This window comes from Silene latifolia, chromosome X, assembly GCF_048544455.1.
Source record: "Silene latifolia isolate original U9 population chromosome X, ASM4854445v1, whole genome shotgun sequence".
NCBI classification, from domain to species: domain Eukaryota; kingdom Viridiplantae; phylum Streptophyta; class Magnoliopsida; order Caryophyllales; family Caryophyllaceae; genus Silene; species Silene latifolia.
In genome coordinates, this window is record NC_133537.1 from 86,162,565 (window position 1) to 86,186,693 (window position 24,129).

Genomic DNA, 24,129 nt, shown 5'->3' on the forward strand with positions numbered 1-24,129 from the left:
GGAGGTTTTCACAAACTACTGTTCTACCATTCCCGCTACTAATGGGTGACGCGGGACAAGATTAAGGAGATCTTATTTCCTTTCTCTTTGACCTATGAAGCCCGAGAATGGCTCACTGATCTTGACAGAACTGCGGCTGGGATCACCAACTAGGAGACCCTGTCCTTAGCCTTCTACAAAAGGTACTTTACTCTACAACGAACTAATCAGATCAGAGGAAAGATTACAAGCTTCAAGCAAATTCCAGATGAGAACTTTTATGAAGCATGGAGCCGGTTTAAGAAATTGGTGTGATCTCTTCCTCATCACGGTTTCGATCAGTGGTTCTTATGCAACCAGTTTTATAATGGGTTGTATGATGATCACCGTGCTATTTTAGATGCTTCATCAAATGGGCGATTCCAAAAGAATATTGATGATGACAAGGGATGGAGTATTATAGAGGAGATGGCTACCCATTGTGCTGAATATGGGAACTCAAGAGGAGGAATTAGAACAGTTTCTTCTGTTGATAATGCAGTTGTGGCTCAGCTGGAAGCCATGAATGCCAGGTTTGACAAGTTGGAGTTATAGAACGCGGGAGATCAACAGACGGTTCATTTGTTGACCAGACAAGAAACCGTTTTATATGAGAGATGTGGAGCAGAAGATGGCCACACTGCTGTTGACTGTCAAGCTGAGAAGGAGCAAGTCTATGCCTTCCAACAATTTAGGCAAGGGGGCCCCTATTACAATAATCAGAGTGGAGTCCATCCTAACTTGAGATGGACTAGTTAGAATGTCTTGGATCCTACAACTCCACCACAGCAGCAACAACCCTACGTTCCACCTCATAAAGCTCAACAAGGCTTTCAGAAGCCTCTAGCTTTCCCACCGCCGCATTAAGGTGCTTCCTCTAGTGGTGTAAGTGAGATGACTGAGTTGAAGTCAATGATACAAGCGCTGACTGTCCAATTGCAAAAGAGTGACCAACAAAAAGATGCATCAATCAAGTCACTCGAGTCACAAAGAGCTCAACTTGCCACCAATCAAGCTTCAAGGCAGCCGGGTCATTTACCGTCCCAGCCGGATAAGAAGCATCATGAGACGGTAAAATTGATTAATTTGAGAAGCGGTCCTTCCTATGAGGGACCTAAAATGTCGACTGATAAAGACTAATCAGACCCGAAAATCACTGTTGCTGAGCATGAACAGTCGTAATTGGACAAAAATATGCTGAACCCGAGGAAAGTCCTCATGTGGTTGATCGAGAGGATGTGCTAAGGAAAATGCTCGATCGAATGAAACTGCTGTTCGATTGAATACTGTTGATATTGAAGCCTTCGATCGAGTAGATGATAGTCCTCGATCGAGTGACGTTATTGATGAAAGTGCTCGAATGAAAAGGAATAGTGGTCGATCAAGGAAAATAGCTGATGATCGTGTTGAAACCTTGGCAGAAAGAAATAAAGGTTTGGAAATTCCCATCACAGTCCCTTTCCAGAGGCGATTGCAGAACATAAAGGATGAACAACAGTTTGAAAAATTTGCTGATATTTTGAAGAGCCTTCACGACAACGTTCCATTCGGCGAATTGCTTACCCAGGTACCCTCTTAATGAAATTTATGAAAGAAATATTAACGCGTAAGAGGCATATTAGTGATCATGAAACAGTAGCTTTGACTGAAATAGGTTCTGCCTTAATTCAGAATAAGACACCACCCAAACAATCTCACCCGGGTAGCTTTTCTATTCCATGCCATATAAGGACACATTTGATTGATAATGCATTATGTGACTTAGGATCTAGCGTGAGCGTTCTACCATTGTCTCTCGCTAAGAGACTGGGTTTGACCAAGTTTCACTGTACCAACATGACTGTGCAGATGGCCGACCGTACCTTATCGCGGCCACTAGGTGTTTTAGAGGACATACCTGTGAAGATCGGGAAATTCTTTATTCCCATTGATTTTGTGGTCTTAGACATCCCCGAGGATTCCTACACCCCTATTATATTAGGACGACCATTTTTATTTACTGCTCGCTGTGGACGCGGGCCCATGGGGGTCGCTCAGGTAGAAAGAGATCAAGCTTTGCATTTGTGGAGTCGCCACCAATTTAGTGTGGAAAATTGGAAACCGTTCGAATACCTCATGCCATGTCAAGACACAAAGTAGTGGCATGAACACCAAGAACTCGTTACCCTTAGCATTCTATGTCTAGAATGACTCTCGTGGATGCCAATGAACACGGATGTTCACAGAGATCTGGAGTAAGAGGTGAGTGTACATATTAGGAAACTCTTTTGATCGAATACCTAATCCCGCCCGCCTTAATAGCGGCCTCTACTAATGATTAGGGAAAATCGTCTATACTCGATATGTTGAAGGTTATATGCATGCAATGCAACATCCATTAGATTAATCCTATCATGTGAGAATTAACTAAGTCGGTGAACATGTAATTTAGGACTCATTAGGTCGAAACATCATTTAGAATTAATTACATGTGAAAACAAGTAATAAATCATCCAATACGATAAATAAATAAACAACGATAATTAAAATTACAATTGATTAATTAATTTACGTCGAAAATACATCTAAAACGGATAATTTGAGAAAATAAAAGAGAAAACAAATTAACGAATAGATTATTAGTGATAGTACGAATAATAGTTAATTAATACGTAATTAATAAACTAGGTCAAGGCAGAAACGAGAGTTCAGAAACTAATCAAATTAATTTGGTTATTAATGATGAACTAATGATGGCAATGATAATGAACAGATGAAATCAATGGATGAATTTCAGAGACTCAATATGGATGAATCAAACCTTTAAAAACCCGAATTGATTTCAATGAGGAAAACCCGCAAATATGAATTATGAGGGATTTAAGTCGGGATTTAAAAGATGAATTAAATATTGATGATTTACCTGTTAAAATTTTTATGTTAAAAATTATCGTGTTAATGAACATGAACAATTGAAAACAAAACAAACAGACGAACAAAAGACGAAGGAAGAAGAAAGGAAGCAGGAACTGCGGCAACCTCAGGAAGAGGCACAGCAGATGCTGCGTCCCATCGAAGAGGCACAGCAGTTGCTGCGTCCTTTCTCGGCGTTTGTCTCCTGTTAATCCGTAAAAAAGGTTTAGAAAAGGGTTTTATAAATCAGTTTTGAATGTGTTTTCGACGTAAACCTTACAATAACGATTACAAAAATTAGAACAATAGTAAAAGATGGGATTTACACCCTCAGACTTACATGTTTGACGAAACGAGATTAACTAAGTTAACGTTTAGTGATGCTCGACTCGAATGTACGACGAAAGTGCCCTCTAAGAGGAAATTAAACAAGATTGATTAAGTTGATTGATGTGGAGTTGGTCAAATTGGTCGGTGATGCAAAACGAGGCTGGTACTCAGAAGGATCCGAGCTTACGTGGTCGAAAGTTCAAGCACGTAGACGCCAAAAAGCAAGAGCGTGGTCTTAGAATGCAAAGGGAGAAGAGAAGGGCGGAAACTCGTGTGAGAATTATGAGGAACGAAGCTCCCTATTTATACTAATCACGGCATTAGGGTTAAGGAATGGAGAGAAAGATCCGGAAACAACCGACTTAGGTTAAACACGAAAACTTGGACAAAAAGAAAACTTTGAGAAAAGGCGCAACACTTGCTGCGTCCCTTGGAGGAGGCGCAGCACTTGCTGCGTCCTTTCCCCAGCGGTTTCCTCCTGCGCAAGAAAGCGCGTTTGACAGCCTGTCGTATTTTAGGCATAACTTTCTCTACAAGACTCTTAATAAGGTGATTTCGGTGGCGTTGGAAAGCTAAAAGAAATATCTAGAACTTTATGTGAAATAGGCCTGACCCAAAAAAGTCGTTATCACCTCGTAAAACGAGCCTAAAGGCCGGGTTATCATTTTAGCTAAATGAAATGCACATTTTGTAATGTAAACTTTAAGTTAAGCCCAAAGAAGTGATATGAGACTCAAAATGAGATATACACATAACATTTTATGACATCCTAACCTTAGGTAGACAAGCACATTGCTTTTGACCTGGGATTTGATGGTTTTAGGAAATAAAGACGGTTTTTGATCTGGACTCCAAATGTACTCTAATTACTGCCAAAACGAACGTAATGACACCTAGATGATGACCAAGAGATTGACACAAATGTTTGAGCTATCACTTGACGATAAACTTACGAATTGTCATAAATCGTTCCGTGTACCAAACATGCGGCCCATTCATCACCGGGTAGCTTGCGGGAGGTGCAGAAATGAGGTATCTACACTCGCGCAGTAATCGATGTCGGGGGGAAGACCCTTACTTTTCAGGTAGGTGACGAGGAGCTGATTTTATATCAGTCAAACATTCGTAGGCCCCCTATGCAAGTTCAACCTTGCAATGCCCTACCCTGTATAGAACCTGACACAGACTCTCCAACTGATATTATCGAATCATGTGCTGCGATTTTAATACCTCCGCCTCAGACTGAGAGCAATATGGAGGACCATTCTGTTGTTTCCATTGTTGCAAGTATAGATAGAGTGGATATTGGAGATTCCGTCGATAGAGGTATAGTGAAAAATAAGCTCAATTATGGGAATGATGCGAAAGACAATGCCAAACAGAATGCCAAAGGGAAGAAGAAAGTGAAGGCGTATGTGGACGCGAACTATTCTTCTTCAACCAGTACGAGTTCACGCTCATGGCGATCCAAGAGAACGGCCCGCGATACTTAAGGGACCTCCTCTAGTCAGAAGCTCTATTTTGGGCTATTAAAGTGCTTCGGAAGATAAACGGGAAATGTCCCGTTGTAAAACTTTGTAATATTAGTTTCTTTTACAAATTTTTATTTGCGTTTAGACTTTTAGACAATAGCGTAGCTGTTTTTAGCGTAAGACCGAATATAGACTGCGAATTGTGATTTTGGTATTTGCGGGAAGTGTTTTGCTGTGTTTTTATGCAGGTTTGGGGAAGGTTTGATGCATTATTAGGATGCGTGCCAAAGGACCAAAGCCTCGATCGAGTACTTTTTGTACTCGATCGAGTAGACTGCCCAGCCAAAGTCTTCGATCGAGTAAACTAGAGTACTCGATCGAAATGCCCATAATGAAGGTTCCTCGATCGAGTTGTCCTGTACTCGATCGAGAAGAATGGGAGAGCAAAATTCCTCGATCGAACATACTGCCGTTCTCGATCGAGTGGAATCAAAGGAGGAGATAGAACCTTTCGATCGAGCAATTCTGAAGGACTCGATCGAACAGAACGGTAAAGAAAAAGCTCGATCGAGTGGTTTCAAATCACTCGATCGAGTGATAGTGCTGATTATACACACGGGAGTCTTCTTTTTGCCCTATTATTCTTTCATTCTAACTTTTCCTTCTTCCTTTGTTTTTGCGATAAACCCCTCAAAATCCCTCAAATCCTCCATTTTCTTCCCCTTTTACCAAATCAATTACCCTAATTTGTGCCTTGCATTATTTTCGATAAGAGCCTCTAATTTTCCCTTTCAAATTCGTGCTTTTTGCGGGTTTTTGAGGATTCTAGAGTTTGCGAAAATCGGGTGTAATCCGATTACTTTGTGCTTAGTTTGTTGATTTCATTTATAATTTCTTCTTGGGTAATCAGTCAAGTAAGTCCTTCCCCTTATTTCCTTTTGTTTAATTGCATTTTTCCGACTTTAATTAAGCAATTAGAGTTTCAATTTTTTCGAAATTAGGGGAAAAATCGTGTTGTTGTTGTTGTTGTTGTTGTTGTTGTTGTTGTTGTTGTTGTTGTTGTTGTTGTTGTTGTTGTTGTTGTTGTTGTTGTTGTTGTTGTTGTTGTTGTTGTTGTTGTTGTTGTTGTTGTTGTTTTGTTCTCTTATTTTAGGACTTACTTGTTTAATAGGATGGACAGTAGTACTTTACCTTCCACTAGTTCCACTGCTAGTCCGTTTGTTACTGAGACGGTGGTCCCTGCTGCCACCACCGTCACCAGCCCTACCGTCACTCCTGCTGTCACTGTTACACTTGCTGCCACTATACAATCCTTGGTGTCGACCCCTGCTGTGTCGACACCCTATGTCACTGCCCACTTGCCGTCGCACTTTGCCCGTCGGCCCGGTCTCGAGTCGTGCTCCCGGACCGGGCCGCTTCGCTTTAGGTCCGCTGCCTCCGGTTCACGAGGACGGGGACGAGGAGGGGTTTCCACAGCTGCTGGGCGCACTGCTGCCAGGTTTGTGGTCGATGACTCTCTGGACTCGCTTCCCGAGTATCCTGAGGTACGTTTTATTAACACTCTTCATCATAAGCGTTTTCAGCATTTGATGGACTATGACATTACATCTACCAAATTTTAATGTCGTTCTTCACTTGAAAAGTTGGTGATTTTTGACTCTGTGGCTGAACTTTTAAACGAGACTGGGTTGACCACGATGAGAGCATTGACCTATGAGCAAGTGACCCTCGCGTTTTTTAGATTATTTACGTTCTCACCCGCTGCCTATGCCACTGACCCGGAGAGTTCTTGTGTTTCATTTCGACTGTTCAACCAGACCTTCACTTGGACCTTAGCTGAGTTCGGGAGGAGGTTAGGTTTGTCTTCTCATGGCCACCAGGATCCTGCTCGGAAGATCCTGTCTTTAATTTGGCCCACTTTAGCACAGACTCCCTACGACCAGTGGAAGGTGGCTCATGTCCATCTTCCCCCAGCCCGTTACTTTCTTCGTCTCGTAGGAGGGACGATCTTTGGCCGAAAAGAGCCTAAAAACGTTAACAACGTTAAGTTGTCTATTTTAGGGGGCTATTTGAACATTGATATCGCAGGTCCCTTCGTTCTTAACATTGCTTATTTGACAGCTCAACATTTTAACGTTGTCGGGCAGAAGAGGACGGGCACGATTTCCTGTGGAGGGATAGCCTCCTACCTTGCCCGTGGCCTCTTCACTGACTTCCCTCAAGGCCTAACACATGTATATAAGGATGTGTACTTAGATATTAACGCCATGTTGGCGAGGTTTTGCTTAGCTAAGGATCAGCAGACTTGGAAGATATGTGGTTCCGAGTCCGTGACCCTACCTTTTCCCGGCCTACCCCGTCTTTTACCTTTGACCACTGTGTCAGGTAGGTTACCCCCACCTCAACCTTCCTTTCACCTTTTACTTGCTCCTTCCACTTCTTCCGCTTCTAAGAAGCGGAAGCGACCTGAGACTAGAGAGGGGTCCACACTGACTCAGGCTAGGCAGACATCCACGTCCACGCCTACGCCTACACCGACTCCTATCCCTACTCCTTCTGTCCCACAGCCGGTTCTGCCGGCTAACTTTGTTCCCCCTACTCCCTTTGTGGCGCCCAAGGTAATAGACCAAGGGCGTCGTGACTCTCTTCTTCTTGAGATGTGTACCAGGGTAGCACGTATAGAGCGGGATCAGGCGCTAGCCTTGTTCCCTCTATACGAGTATCATATAATGAGGAGACGTCCTATTCCTGAGGGCTGGCCACACCCTTTTTTCTACCGGTACCCGGCGGAGGGGTACCCATGAAAGGTTTACTATACCCCTAATTAGACTCCTCTAATTAGTTTTCTAAATTACTCTTTAATTTAGATTCTAGATCTAGTGCATGCAAACAAGAGGAAATAAAGAGAAGAAAAGTTACTCTCTTACACTGGTGGTGGAACGGTTTCATGGGCACTAGATTGGACTCCTTCCAACCTAGTTCTTGAGCTCACTAACATGGAATGATCCTCCAAAACTTCATAGGTTCAATAATGTGAACACCTCCTCCTAGTGGCACCAAGAGAATCCCACAATACTAATATTATTACTAACTAGATAATAATATTAGTTACCTTAAATTAATTTCTAATATTAGGATTACTACTTCTAGTAATATATCTGAAGTATTTAAAATTATAGAATAATTTTTTAGAGATTCTAAAACTATTTTAGAGAGGTGATAAGTAAAGATGTACAATACCATATTGTAAGAATGAATGAATGAAAATAAGAACCAAACTCTTATGGTAAAAGGAAGGGTGCCGGTTTGGAGGGCCAAGAGAAGGCCAATGCATGGCCTTTTTTTTTCTTTTGTTCTTCACAAGAAAATAGATGTAAGGCTACTTACAAAATAGGTTATGATGCTGTTTTATATAACAATTAAATAATACATCCACTATCCTACAACCCTCCATATTTTCAGCCATTTTAGATAAAATGGACTTCCATTTTATTTTATCAATTTGTCATTTGTCACACAATATGTCACATGTAGCATGTAACATGTTATTAATTAATTTAATGCATATTAAACAATTAAATATCACTATATACATTAATTAAATTACAAATAACAAATTGTCTAGTAATTCACAATAACATGGTATAAAATGGGACATGTTAATATAATTCACAACATTTTGTAATTATAATTAACCATTCATTCTTGTCTTAATTGTTTCATAAAATATAATCAATTTTAGTAATTTAACATATTAATTACCAAATTGAATTTTATTTAATCATATTACAATAAGATATGATATTCTCTCTTATATATCATTTTTTTCAATTTAAGGATTTAAACAATCTATATCGTAATACAATCGATGAACTTTACAATTGAGGGAATCGTCCTTTAGGTGTGACCTTATGGGATCAACTGACCACCACCGTCAAACGACAGTAATGTCAAACTCTAGTTAACCAATCATTACCGATTAATGTTGATCAGTTTATTATAAAATGAATCATCCCTTTACGTATTCTTATTATGAGTTTCAATAACGTGATCGCACTATTGTTGAGGACACATACTCCAACAATCTCCCACTTCTCCGAGACAAGTGTGCGTCACCAATTCTCTTGTCCTATTACAATCTCCCACTCAATGCAAGGTGTCTTGCAGGTCGTACATGCATTTGATGATATCTTGAGTGGTTTCCTCGATCTGGAGAGTAACTGTTTGACCGGAATTATCTACCATAGACACTTTTCGAGGGTGGCCGCGCATTTTCAGTTCACTATTCCTCGAGTGGCCCTGAGATTTTTAAATAGCCCTGACAAGGGGGTCGACAATTTCTATCGCACTATTCGCTTTGTTTAGCCACAGCTCATCATGACCCAAAAGATGCCCATTTGACCTTATTTACGAAAGTCGTAGAGCATAACTTAACGTCACTCAGAAACTGTGCCAACTTAGGCGAACAGTCTTTAGTCAAAGAATTGACTCAAAAGAATACTATAGTAGCTCTTGCCACGACCAGGCTATATGAATTACCAGAACTCTATAAGCGGTCACTGCCCGACAGAGTGTCCCATACCGTCTGCCTATGTGATAGACTAGTCATCCCTTATGACTCTATTGTATTTGAACTTGCCATCAATCGACTCACACTCTAGTCACTTAGAAACGTCACCTCATATAAGTGACTAGGGGTGAATACTATGTTAATCCAGTTCACATAAATAGGGTTCAATATTGTCTCGACAACCTATTTGGAAAAACAAAGTAATATAAGAAAAGATTTTGTATAAAACTCAAACGATGAATGCATTATCACATATGTAAAATTTATACAAAATCTATAATCCATATTCTATTTTGTATATAATTGCATATTTCAACTCAATTGAAATGACATGACTTATCATGTTAAGCCTGTGCAAAGGCCTTTGGTTAGTAAGTCTCAGCAACACATTGCACTCTTCCTAACTTTACAATATACAACTTCCCATTGTTATGTATAATCTTATTAGAAAAAACTTTTGAGTGCGTGTCTAGATCCAATCTAGATATAGGCTTTCTTGCCTTGAATATCTCCCACTGTCCTCACAGTGTGTAGGGATAGGACTTTCGGTTATTGGAACGAACTACCATAGTTCCTCCAATTCATGAAACCGAATCGTAATATCATCCCTTTCTTCTTGCATATCTCGTTATTTCAAGTGTACTTAATTTCCGTTGTGTATATTTCATTGTTCTACTGCCTAGGATGTTTCTAGCAGATATCCTCCTTAAATAATATAACCAAGATGGTTCTTTGTGTAACTCCGTGAACATAAATTTATCTCAATTCAAAATGCTTAGCTTCATATCATTAGTACTTCCTGAGTACTAACTAATAAACTATGTGGCTATACAGAGACTTCTCTCAAAGATTCGATTTGAAACTTTTCGTCATACTCAAAGTATACGAAATTTTAGGAATGGTGATACATCTTAGCGTAATGAGTCAATCGCACAACGGAAGCATGTGGATTCAATTTCTACATGTTCAATACTTTTGAAGTTGTCAAGATTCTTATTAACATAAGAATATTCATTCAACGCTAATATCCTCTTAAAACTATCTTTATCGGTCTGGATACCTTAGAGATGTAATATACTTCTCCTAAATCCTTCATTATTCACAATGATCAATATGTGATTTACATATAAGATTAGTAATACCACATTACTCCCACTAAACTCCATGTGTAAACAAAACTAATCGACAACTCGAGAAAGATTTATCACATGATCAAAACATACAATTAAACTCCTTAACCTCTACTTAAAGATTTCTTCTTAAGTTTGTATTCTACCTTAGGATAATTGCGATTTATAAAACTCATGCAAGATGATTTTAAAATCCAACTATATCAAATCATATCCAAATACAATGAAGCGTTGTTGTTGCGTGCAAAACCCTTTGCCACCAACCAACCAAGCTAAAATCCAACTATATCAAATCATTTTTCTCCCACTCTATCTTTAAGAAATAATCCTCTTTTCTCAAAAGACAGTATCACGAGCCATAAACCTGTTGTTCTCGTGATAGTTGGGTTACAAAGCCATATGCTTTCTTCCGAAACAAGCTACAACTTAGGTACCATGCCTAATCATATCATATATGAATTGTACTTGATTGCTTTAACTATGTTTTGTTTTAGTGGAATAAATAAATACTAGACAAATTGTGATAGAAACTACTTCCAACTTTATAGTAAAGATTCAATCATATCATAACGAAGGTGAACTTGTGATACCATATCACACTCCTTTTGGTTCATATGAAAGTCTTCACTTTAATGTTCCTTATTTGAACAAAGTACTAATACTTTGGTTTTATAGTCTCTGGGTTTTGATACTTTTAAACATTCATTTGAACTTATTCAAAGAATTTCTCTTCTTTCCTTATTAAGTGGATACCAAGTATCTAACTAGTTCGTTGGTAGAAGATATGAAGAAGTAATAACCTTTTCTAATTGATATTGTATTTGACCATGCACTTCAAAGTGTAAATAGGGCGAATATCTTGCTCTATTCATCATCCTTTTCTAGAAAGAAGTCATGAATTAATCTTGCTTTGAATACAAGATTCTAACACCCAAGAGATTCCTAATCAAATGGTTTAGGACACTAGTCAAAACTAGTTTCTAAATGCAATTTTCAATCAAGAATTGAGAAATGATAGGGTTACCAACTTGAGTCTTATATAATATATATATATATATATATATATATATATATATATATATATATATATATATATATATATATGACATTTATTTTTAGTTTGAATATAATTACCTTGACTTGTATGGTCTCACCATAAACTTAATCGTGGTATATAAGGGCACAACGCTTGTTTTAATTGCACAATAGTAAAAACCCTTTGCGTTTTTCTACAAAAACTTGAATTATATTCTTATTTAGAGTTGGTGTATATCATAACAATTATAGAGATACATTTCTAAATACGAAACTAAAATGAGTACACTACAATATTCATATGTTTATGGATGAAATGGCAACTACCCTAGTTCGATTCATGCAAATTTCTGAACTTATTCTTGCTAGTTGTCGTACGATTATTCAATGTTAATATTCTAAGGATTTACAAAACTCTTGGATTGTGTTATGAGCACCTCCTCCTCCAAATACCCATTTAGAAAGGTGGTTTTGACATCCTTTTGCCATATTTCATAATCGTGAAATGTGGCAATTTATAACATGATTCACATATTTGTATTAAATACTCATGACGTGATAATTTGCAAGAATGCAATGTCAATTTCATTGATATTCAGGAAGGAATATGTTGGAGTCACACAACCAACTTCCTTGATCGTTACTTATTTGGGGTTTCTATCTAATTTAGTGTCTAACACTTTCTCTTTCGAGCCTAGTTCTATCCTTAACAATTAAGATAGGTACTTATTTCCTATTGCTCCCACTAATTTTAAGAATTTCCATTTGATGAAGACTTATCTTCATATAAATTCCTAGTTAATCCTTCACAAGGGTTACCTTTATTGTGGTATTTGGTTAATCAAAATTTCTAACAAATTAATTTACCAATTTTACATTGTCATGTTCTTAACAGCTTTAGTGCTTGATGACAAGTGTTTAGATTGAGCAATAAGATTTTTGAACTGTGGATGCATAGAAGATATTATCAAAACATATTTCGACTAATCATTACTTCCATTCACTTTTCTTCACAAGAAATCGTACATAGGCATGTTAGGAATTTAAGATACTAATCTTATATGACATAGGACAACTCCTATGGAGTTCTATGGAATAGAACGATTCCTATGGAACTAGTCCATGCCCTATTTAAAAGATTCATTTGAAGATTTAGAAAGAGATTCTATTTGTCTTTGACAATAGTGGTTTAACGGAGACATAAGTTAAAATCGAAATGATATCGTATATAAATAAGAGAAATGATAAAGAACAACATAAAACAACGAAATAGTGGGAAAAGAAACATTCATCGTTAATAAATTTAAACATTTTAGCATGTTTAGCATTTATATAATGACCTCTACCCAATTATATAAATGATTCCGAGATCCAAATCCATATTAACTCGGGCACGGGAAACCGATACATCCCTCACTAATATAACTCGGTGGGTTAACTCTTTAACCGATTCTACAATTAGAACTCTCGGTCGATGAAATTACGTTAAATTCATCTCTAGCCTCGGAACATAAGACTAGTCTTCATGCCCCGTTGAGACCAACCAAATTTCACATGTAATAACTTGTAATTACCCCACTTACCCGATGAAAAATGAAAGTGCCACAGGAAACCGAATCTACCCCAAATGTCAAAGGGATTCATGGGTCCTACTATTTGGAAAGGCTAATCTCAATTTTAAATATGTGAAAGGTCTTGTCGATTTATAATCTATTACCTTTTATGTGAACTATATTAGTGAACTACGATAATTATAATCGACACGGTCGAAAAAATGATATATATATATATATATATATATATATATATATATATATATATATATAAATGCACGTGATGTTAATGGCGATTTGGCAATGCATATAACATATAAAGAAAAAAGCAAAGCAATAAATAAATTTCCTAGTATGGCATTTCTAAAATAGAAAATCTAATATTCTATTACAAATTCGGAAACCAACTCCAATTGTCTCTTGAACTTCAAGTGACACGCCTCCCAAGGAAACACCGTCTTGATCCGAACTTCTTTTTGAATGGCTCCGTCTTTAGGAAACTCCGGAATTACAAAATAATAAAAAAAATATAGCTATTCCTATTATACATTTGTAGTAAAATTTTAAATCTATTAAATTACAAGATGGTGATGCGAGATCACACTAAAATTACAACCGAATCGATATTCGCTTTCATTACGGGTAGTACCAATTAAAAACTAAGGCCATACTAAGATAAAATTACATAATTCAAAATTACATAAATTAAAATATGACATTCATCAATGAAATATGCAGCATTATAATATTTATATAACATGCCAAATTAATGTGCCAAATCGCCCTACTTAAATCTTATATCATATATAATCCAGTTTTATGGAAATGGGTGATAATAACTTTTTAAAATCAAAAATTAATACTTAAATCAAATTTAAGTTCAACTTAATTATCCTAACCTTCTTAGGACTCAAAAATTAGTCTTCACTCAATTTTTGACAATAATTCAACTTGGTTTTCTATTATTGCATATTAAACTTCTCTTAATCGTAACAATTATGATATAATTCCCAATAAATCATAAAAATATGGAAAAATTTGAAATCACATATTTGTATATACTGGAACATAATCAAGATTCCAAAAACTCAATACAATTTTCCCACAAAATATTTATAATTTATTTCATTAATAAATCATATAAAACATAACTTTTACCATTTAATTCCAAATTAAACATCAAAATTTTGGAAAAAATCAAAATCAGTATTTTGAACATTCTTAAATAATTTCCAGAACCTGGAAATGGAAAACTTTTAACCAAAAATTTTGAATTAATTTTTATCACTAATAAAGTTGCCCTTTTATCGATTTTATCACATAAAAATCAATAAACATATCAATTAATCAAAATTAATCATTCAACTTTAGATCTGATGTCGATATCATATATACAACATTAGGGAAAAAATTTCATGCCATAAATTTCATTTTAGCTATTTTTGCTAAAAATAGTCACTATTTATATCATTTTAACCATTAAAATTATAAATCATGCATAATAAATCACATTTATCTCAAATTTTACATATAATCTTTAAAATATGCATGTGACATCATATTAAAATTTCATGATCTGTTACGAAGTTTAACTATTTTTAGTCATTTAACCTCCATTTATACCATTTTTATCACATAAAAATTATAAAACATGCAAAACTAATCACAATGATCCTAAATTTTACATACAATATGCAAAATATGCATGTGAGGTCAAATTAAAAAAAACAGCCAGTAGTGAGGTTTAACTATTTTTAGTAAATAAAAGTTCATTTTACTCAATAAAATATAATTATTTCACTAAAAACCATTAAAATAAGCAATAATCATCCAATCATCAATATGACCTAAAACCATTTTAGAACAAGAATATATAACATGCAAAAAATTTCGTGGCTTTATCCTTATAAATCACAAATTTTAGTTTTAATTAAGTTACATTTAACTCGGAAAAACCAAACCGATTATGCATGCAACAACCAAATGATATGATACCACTTGAAAGGTTTCATATACCCCTAATTAGACTCCTCTAATTATTTTTCTAAATTAGTCTTTAATTTAGATTCTAGATCTAGTGCATGCAAACAAGAGGAAATAAAGAGAAGAAAAGTTGCTCTCTTACAATGGTGGTGGAACGGTTTCATGGGAACTAGATTGGACTTCTTCCAATCTAGTTCTTGAGCTCACTAATATGGAATGATCCTCCAAACCGCCATAGGTTCAATAATATGAACACCTCCTCTTAGTGGCACCATGACAATCCCACAATACTAATATGATTACTAACTAGATAATAATATTAGTTACCTTAAAATAATTTCTAATATTAGGATTACTACTTCTAGTAATATATTTGAAGTATTAGAAATTATAGAATAAATTTTTAGAGATTCTAAAACTATTTTAGAGAGATGATAAGTAAAGATCTACAATACCATATTGTAAGAATGAATGAATGAAAAATAGTAACCAAACCCTTATGGTAAAAGGAAGGGTGTCGGTTTGGAGGGCCAAGAGAAGACCATTGTGTGGCCTTTTCTTTTTCTTTTGTTCTTCACAAGAAAGTAGATGTAAGGCTACTTACAAAATAGGTTATGATGATTTTTTATTTAACAATTAAATAAAACATCCACTATCCTACAACCCTCCATTATTTTCGGCCATTTTAGATAAAATGGACTTCCATTTTATTTTGTTAATTTGTCATTTGTCACACAATATATCACATGTAGCATGTAACATGTTATTAATTAATTTAATGCATATTTAACAATTAAATATCACTATATACAATAATTAAATTACATATAACAAATTGTCTAGTAATTCACAATTACATAGTATAAAATGGGACATGTTAATATAATTCACAGCATTTTGTAATTATAATTAACCATTCATTCTTGTCTTAATTGTTTCATAAACAGTAATCAATTTTAGTAATTTAACATATTATTTACCAAATTGAATCTTCTTTAATCATATTACAATAAGATGTAATATTCTCTCTTATATATCAATTTGTCCAATTTAAGGATTTAATAAATCTGTATCGTAATACAATCGATTAACTTTACAATTGAGGGAATCGTCCTTTAGGTGTGACTTTAAGGGATCAACTGACCACCACCTTCAAACAACAGTAATGTCAAACTCTGGTTAGCAAATCATTATCGATTAATGCTGATCAGTTGATTATAAAATGAATCATCCCTTTACGTATTCTTATTATGAGTTTCAATAACGTGATCGCACTATTGTTGAAGACACATACTCCAACAACCCACAGTCCGAGAGTGAGGAGGACACTGCTGAGCGGGAGTGGAGGGTACGAGCTGACCTGACTACTGGAGGTCGACAGAGGAGAGGAGAGGAGGAGGGTGACCCTGACTTCGTGGTGGCTGACGGGGAGGAGGAGGCTGACGAGTAGCTGGTGGTCTACTCACTTTCCTAGTTTTCTGGCTGGTTTGGGGAAGTTCTCTTATTTTGTAAGTATTTTTGCTTTATTTATTTTTCATCTCCTTTATTTATTTATTCATTCATTTATTGGCTGTAATTATCCCGTCCCCCATATATATATTGTTGGTATCTGCTGGAGGACAACGAGGGCGTTGTCCATTTTTGGTTTGGGGAGGGTATTACATCTTTTGAGTCTGCATTTGCGTTTGTTGTTGCATTCACGTTTATTTCTTGCTTGCATTGTTGTTTTTAATTTCAAAAAATCACAAAAAATAGAAAATTTTGAAAATTCAAAAAAATACCACGCCTATTTTTGCATATAGGTCAAGTCGGAACGATAGATTTCTGTGTTGATTTTGCAGTGTAACTTGTCATTTCTCTTAAGCCTTGCATCAGATTGGCATTTTATTAGCTTTGTCATGCGCATTGTCTATGAGTTATTGTTTAAGTACAGCTGATCATATAGAATTGACCTGAAAAATTGGCAAACTACTTTAAAATTTCTAAGTTATTAGAGCCGTATAACTGGTGTCATTCATGACCAGTTCATGTAGGAATTGAGAGTAGTATACTCCTTGCATAACATGTTCATCATTTTGCACTTTCATGAAATTCGATTGCTTTTTGCTTGCATACATTCGGGTTTGTGGTCGGTCTCACATGCAGGGAGCCGCCTGCAATTTTTCCCTTACTTTCTTTTTCACCCATTTAGCTCCACATTAGCCAAACTTAGCCTTTTGAACCATTAACTACACCCAAATTAAACCTGCCTGTCAAGATAGTTTACTGTATTTTTGTGGTATAATTTCCATTGATGCGAGTTGGTTCATTTTATCTTGTATGGAGTTGGTAGAAAAGAAAAAGAAAGGAGGATATATTGAAATTGAAAGAAAAAAAAAGAAAAAAAATAAGAAAAGATGTGGGCAAGAAAATGAGAAAATCATTAGAAAAGAAAAAAGAAAGAAAAAGAAAAAGAATTAGCCGTCTAAAAAGGGAAGTTTGTGACGGTCTTACTTCTATGCATTACTTATATCTTTTTGATGAGTAGTATTGTTGGTTAGTGAGTTTTGTGCCAAAGAAGGGCGCTTGTGTAACACTCCGTAATTTCGGACCGTTATGATATTGCGGAAGTAATTTATTAGTCAAGTTGAAATTAATATTAATGTATTTGAAGTAAAAATAATTCAAAGAAATATAATTCTATTATATTTTGAAGTAAAGTATTTATTTTGATAGTTTTGAAATGTTTAAAAATAGTTTAAACCGTGTAAAAACCTTTTATTTCGAAATAAGGGCATATCGGGAAAAATGGCAACTCTGTGAAAATTGGGTAAACGGTTTTGGAAATGGGTCATATGAGTACTCAATCTTCTTGTAATCTCGTGTTTAAGAACTTTGGCCTTGTCGGAATTTGTATTTGACAAACGGTTCTAATTATCGTCGAATCGAGCCAAAACCGACTAATGAAATTCCGGCTCCTCTTTCTCCTTTCTCGGCACACCTCCTCTTCCTCCTTCCCATTCCTTCCTAGGACTTCCTTCGTTCTTCTTTTGTGCCTCTTGACCGAAATCCACACAAAAAAAAAATTAATAAGATAATCTTACAATCGTAATTTCATCATAATTTCTTCGTTTCTAGTCCGATTTTCGCAAAATTTATATTTTCGGAATCCTCTCTTCAAGATCTACATCCTAGTATGTTTTAATTTCAGTTTTCATTATGTTGATTTAAGATGATTTTGGGGCATAATTTCGGTTTTAGTGATTATTGTTGTGTTTTTGTTGTTTTTAATAGGTGAAGATTATGAGGATGATATAGGGGACTCCTATGTAGTAGAGGATGATGGGTAGCTACTGTTTTTAGGGTTTTCTCAAGGGTTATTTGCCTTTTTCTAACTTAAGGTAACATATTTCGAGTTACTCGACGATTAAATGTCACATTCTTTGCTTTTTGTATGATTTTGTGATTGTTAATTGAGTGGTTTATTTCACATGATAATATGGGTTAAATTCATGTCTAATTCATGTCTTTTGTATGTTTAAGTTCACATATTAGTATGGGAATGAATTGGGAATGACTAATTGATGCTTCAGACGATGTTAAACTGAACAAAAATGGAGAAATGGAGGGTTTGGGGTGGCGGCCCACTAGGCCCAGCAGGCCCGGGCAGGCCCACGGCTGCCTTGGGGTTGGCCCGGGTCGGCCCGTTGCTTGATTCGCGGTTTTTCATGCGTTGTTCGTCGTTTCGGGTTAATTAATGTTATATTTAGTATAAGTAGTAAATGGGTAATCATATGAAATGAATAATGTTAGTAGTGGATATAATGATGTTGGTAAAATTATGCTTATATTAGTAGTTTGCACATGTTAGGATAGGTTGTAATATGAAATTGTAATGAATAGGCTTAAAATGAATTTTATAGCGATAATTGTAATGTTTGGATGATTATGCCGAAAACTGAGCCTTAGTCCCTTTGACTGAATCGATGTCAGTCAATTGTGTGATTGGTCAGCCGCGATTGAACCCGTACCTGTCGCAGGGCTGGGGTTGCGGGTAAAAATTCGGTTGGATGAAATTATTGTGTAAATTGGATAATTGGCCTTACTCTTGTTTTAGGCCATTTATTATGTTTTTATTTCACATATGTTGTTGGTTGATTTGAATGGTTTCTTATGTTGTAGAAACGGCCCTAGATTCCCTGAAACCTTTAATATTGTCAAGTTTGAATTCTTTGCCTCTCTTTTGGTTAATTGGGTGTCCTACTTGTCTTGTGTGGTGTGGGGTAAAGTATTCAAGCTGGGACCTAGATTGGTTTTATTTAGGTCCTCGGTGAGTATTTCGGCCTTCATCATAGATAGGACATTATAGTCCTTGACGAGTGTATGTTCACTGCTTGATAGCCTCTGTGTTCCTGACTTGGTGGGTTTATATCCAAGTTGGAGCATGACCTCGTTACTTATTTTGATAGTAAGTGGTCAGCTTAAGTACTAGCCAACCCTTTGGTGGACTCCTTAGGGTACTCACTTTGTTTTTGAAAAATTGTGGGTCTTGGGTGCGGTGGTGTGTATCCGCATGTCTAGGTCTGCGCAGATTTTAGGCTAGGGTTGTGTTATGTCTTGGCCATGTTTTGATAGAACCTCTGAGCCATGATACCGGTTCGATTACCTTCCCTACCTCGTGGTATAGACTCGAGTTACAGAGTGACTATTGACCGTACTAAGAACTTTTGCCTGTCTTTGATATATTGTCCTTTCTTGTTTGGTGATTTTATGAATTGTAATAGGTGAGATGCAAGCCGGTTACAATTGATAAAGTTTGGATTACTGCTTGTTATATGTTTCACATGATAGTTTAATTTGGTCAGTTTAGAGTTCACTTGTTAGAATATTTGATATCTAGATTATTTGTGATGTGGTTTACATGTTACATTACATGTTACATTAAATATGACATTTCGTGACTGGGAGGACTCGAAGTTACTCCCCACTGAATTGTGGCTTTCGTGTTTGTATAAAATGCGATTGACAGGTTGATGATAATTAGATGGGGTCACAGACGAGGTAGTGAGCAAAAGAACCTTGGACTTAGTTTGGCTATTTTGTAGTAAACCTTTAAACATTTGGTTGTGTTTATATTTTGAAGGGACATATGTCTCCCTCTCTTATTTTGGTTGTATCACTTTATTCTCGCGACTTTAGCATGTTATGTAAATTAGGGTGTTAGTATTTGCAGGTTTTGGCACTCTTCATTTGGAAGTGTTTGTGGTTGGTTTAGAAAAGTTTTTAAAATTACAGGTTTTTATCGGTTGAACCAATTACAAACATATCCTATCGCTTTTTAAAGTAAAATTTTACGTGTTTATTTTACGCTAAAAATGAGGGTGTCACAGATTGGTATCGAGCTTGTTGCTCCCGACGCACGTTTGTGCACCCCAATATAAATAATTTGACCTTAAAATAATAAACTTGAGAGATGGGTAGGATGGGTAGATTTAGGATTTTATGTTGTAGTCTCTTTGTGATTGCTCTTTGGTAGGTTCTAACATGTTTGTTGATTAACATTTAATGAGTGTTGTGTCCTTGAATCAATGACTGTGAGCTTAACAATGTGGTGATCAAGATTTGGTGCCTATTGCTGAGGATTGAAGATTTGTTCAACTTTGAAGAATGTTTCTACTTCCTCGAAGATGTTTCTCATTCTTTGTGTACCTTGCCCCGTTCTTTACTTCTTAATGCCTACTCCTTCTTCTAAATCCTCTTTTCTTATTCCTTGTAAGTCACTTTTATATTCTCTAACTTGTCCTTTGTTCCTTGCTTATCCTCCCTTAATGCCTTTTGATGGTACTCTTTCTTTTGAGGAATGTTGACCTTGGTTGGAAATTTGATCTTTGAGGAGTTTGATGGTGTTTGACCCTTTCCTGGTTTTGAGAGGATTTGATGTTGGAAAGACTTAGGTAGTGTGATGAGACATACTTGATGGTTCTTAAACCCATAGATCCTTGATAAAGTGAGTGCGTTGGATTGGTGGATTTTGTGTGCCAAATGTGAGTTGCATTGGTTACTAAGGTTATGGAACATGACATTGTTGTTTATGTTTAGGATACTAGTGCTTAGTACTTGACTTTAAATGTATGAAACTGAATGGTGAATTTGAGGATATAGGATTGACTGAGTAGTCGAGGTTGTGGTTGGCTTCCATAATCACTTTGGATATGAGGGTTTGATAATGTATAAGTTACCATGGGAGAAATGTTAAATGTGGGATTATTAGTTGGTTTTAGCGAGTGGTATTGATTACTACTTGAGGTATGGTTGTCACCAATTATTAGGTTAAAGAACATAGTTTCAATTTATGGTTTTAGGAATTTTGAGGTGATAAAGTGTTGTTACATTTAAGCCCTTGTTTCTTGAGGAATTTGATGGTAAGTAAGTTTTAAGATGTCAAATGTGAAAGAATACTCTTTGGGATGTTGATGACCATAATGGATTGGTGATGTGATCTGGTATTAGTTGGCTCTTGAGAGTTCTTGAGTTGAGAGAGACTTAGTATGGAGAAGAATTTGTTAACCCTATAGTTTTATAGACCTTGAGGTCGCGTTGGGTACTTGAGATGATGTGATGATGTTGTAGCTGAGTGTAGTTCCGCTTTTGGGAATCCTTAATAAGTAAAAGGATATCGAAACTTGAGATCCTATTGATTTTTCAGATTTTGGGTTGGTATGTTACTACCTTGTTTTGAAAGGAGAACTTTGGGGAATATTTGAGGAACCCATAATTGACCCTAGTTGGATACGAATATAGCTTTGTTGGAAGCCTTGACCTTAGGCTTGTTAAATTGTTTCTGTGTGTTTGAGGATTTGGAGAGATGAGATCACACTTATAGTGGAGTACCTTGTTTCAGGGAATAGATTAGGATGAGGTAACATGAGCGATTGAGGAAACCCTTGGGAGTGATGTGGTTATGAGTTTTGTTGTTAGGAAGTTTTTGGAACCGTTTTGAGTGTTGTCTAAATTCCCTTCGTCCTTGATCATAAGCTCTGAGGAGCGCTTGGTTAAGCGGTAATCCTTTCATTATGCCGCTTCTGTTCTCCTCTCCTTCTCTTTAGCGTTCGTTGAACCCTGTATTTATGCCAAAGTTTACGTATCTTCTTCTTGCCCGAGATATCTTCTTAACTCGAGTACCTCTTATTTCTGTCAATCATTATCTTTACGGTCCGACTCCCTAGTTTCCTAACTTGTCATGCTCATGTACCCTTCGAAAATATTTTACCGTTTCTCTATTCCGTTATCACTCCTTATCTACTTAGTATAGTTGGTACCTTGTTGACCATGTTTACAGAGTTAGTGGGATGTGATTTGAGGATTTTGTATTTTGGTTTTGTCGGGAATTGGTGTAGGAGTTTGTGTCTGTATTTGACCATGTAATATGAGAGCTAGATTTTTGATGGAACTCTTATGATGGCAATGTTGTAGTCTCCTTGCGATTTGAGGTTCGCGTTATTTGGTGGTATAAGACTCACTTTGGTTTCGATTTGATGATGAGACTAATGGGATTAGTTTACCTTGGTGGAGTATTCTTATGGTTATTTTGGATTTGTTTTGGGCATTGTTCGTTCGGGGATTGTTCGTTTGTCATCTGAGCCTTACTTTACGGTATTGGGGATTGATAGCTAAGTTAGTGGAATGTTGTTGTAAGTTTGGACCTTATATTTAATTCTTTGAGGAATCTTTCTATTGGAATTGGAATATTGTTGGGAAGTAGGATAGTGAATCTTGAGTAAACTGATCAGATGATTTGTGTGATGAACCCATTTATCTTATAGTTAGTGCTAATTATGGATCGGATAGTGCAACTTGTTGCTTGCGGGTTGGTTTCAAGTAGGAATGCGTTTGGGAATGTTGAATCTTAGTAAGGGTATAATATTGTTACTAGTTTCGACTTTGGATTTTGATTTTGTTCGGTGGAGGATATTGGTGTGTACATTTTGATTGGGAAATTGTTAAGTTATAATTGTAGAGGATATGATTGTCTCAAAGATTAGCTTATAAGTAGACTTGTCGTTGAGTGGTTCTGATGGCTCTTTGGATTAGTGTGGCCTCTAGTTGTTGCCATGTTGATGTTCGTAGGACCTAGTAGGATGACTCTGTGGTTGGAAATTGAGTGAACCTTTCTCGAGGTACCGATCTTCCAAATTCCGATCTCCGACAATTGTCATTCTTGCTATTCTGGCTTGTTCCGTTGGGTTCGCCTTTTTGGAACTCATTTGACTTTCTGAGTAAAGCGTCTTGTTCATTGACATCTTTGTTGACTTCATCCAAAAAATCCACCTTCAAGAGTTCAGTTCCTTCTGATCTGTTGGTTGTGAGTTCCCTATCGCGAGTTGCACTCCGCGTTCCCGAGTGGTTTTCCATCTTGCATAGATTCTATCTAGTTTGAGTAAACTTTTGGTTCAATATTTTGAATTGGGAGTTAAATCTACAAATTGACCTCTTTCTATAACATTTGAAAATGATTCCTCACTCTCTTTCAACTTTAGTGTTCGATTTGATACCTAAGCTATTTCTCGTTTTGTGTAAGTTCGGACCAATGTGAGTTAACTTTTCAATTCATTGTTAAACTTTGTATTAGATTTGGAAAACTTGACTTTTGGAAAGTTTGAAAAATGATTTACCATTTTTCTATAACAATTGCATTTAACCTTTCGCTTTCATTTTGTTTTGGCGTTGATTCGTTGTCAGGATTCGTTATTAGAGATGTCTAGTAACTAGTTCGCACTTATCGCGAATGATTTCGTATTTTGATTTGTCCGATAATAAAACTTTGAACTAGAATTTTGAAAATACTTTTATGATTTTTAATGATTTTAACATTAATGAGTGTTAAATCTCGTTATTGGAGACGTCCCAATAATGGGTTTTCTCATTTATTGGTGTAGAAATGTTTTTATATCTTGATATGAAGTGTGGATGTTCTTGTCTGATCAACAAGAGTATCACCGTTTCATTGGAAAGATACCTATACTTTTCTTATGACTATATTATTAAGATGTTGTTTACTATAATTTCTCCTCTAAGTTTCGAGGACGAAACTTTTTAAAAGGAGGGGTGATTGTAACACCCCGTAATTTCGGACCGTTATGATATTGCGGAAGTAATTTATTAGTCAA

The 24,129-nt window shown here is 36.2% G+C and overlaps 1 non-coding gene across 1 annotated transcript; it reads right to left on the reverse strand.

The window, feature by feature from the left end:
* Positions 1-208: 208 nt before the first annotated feature.
* On the reverse strand, positions 209-314 carry LOC141625349 (small nucleolar RNA R71). Its single transcript, XR_012535134.1, has one exon. It is a non-coding gene; the product is annotated as a small nucleolar RNA R71 (small nucleolar RNA).
* Positions 315-24,129: the final 23,815 nt, after the last annotated feature.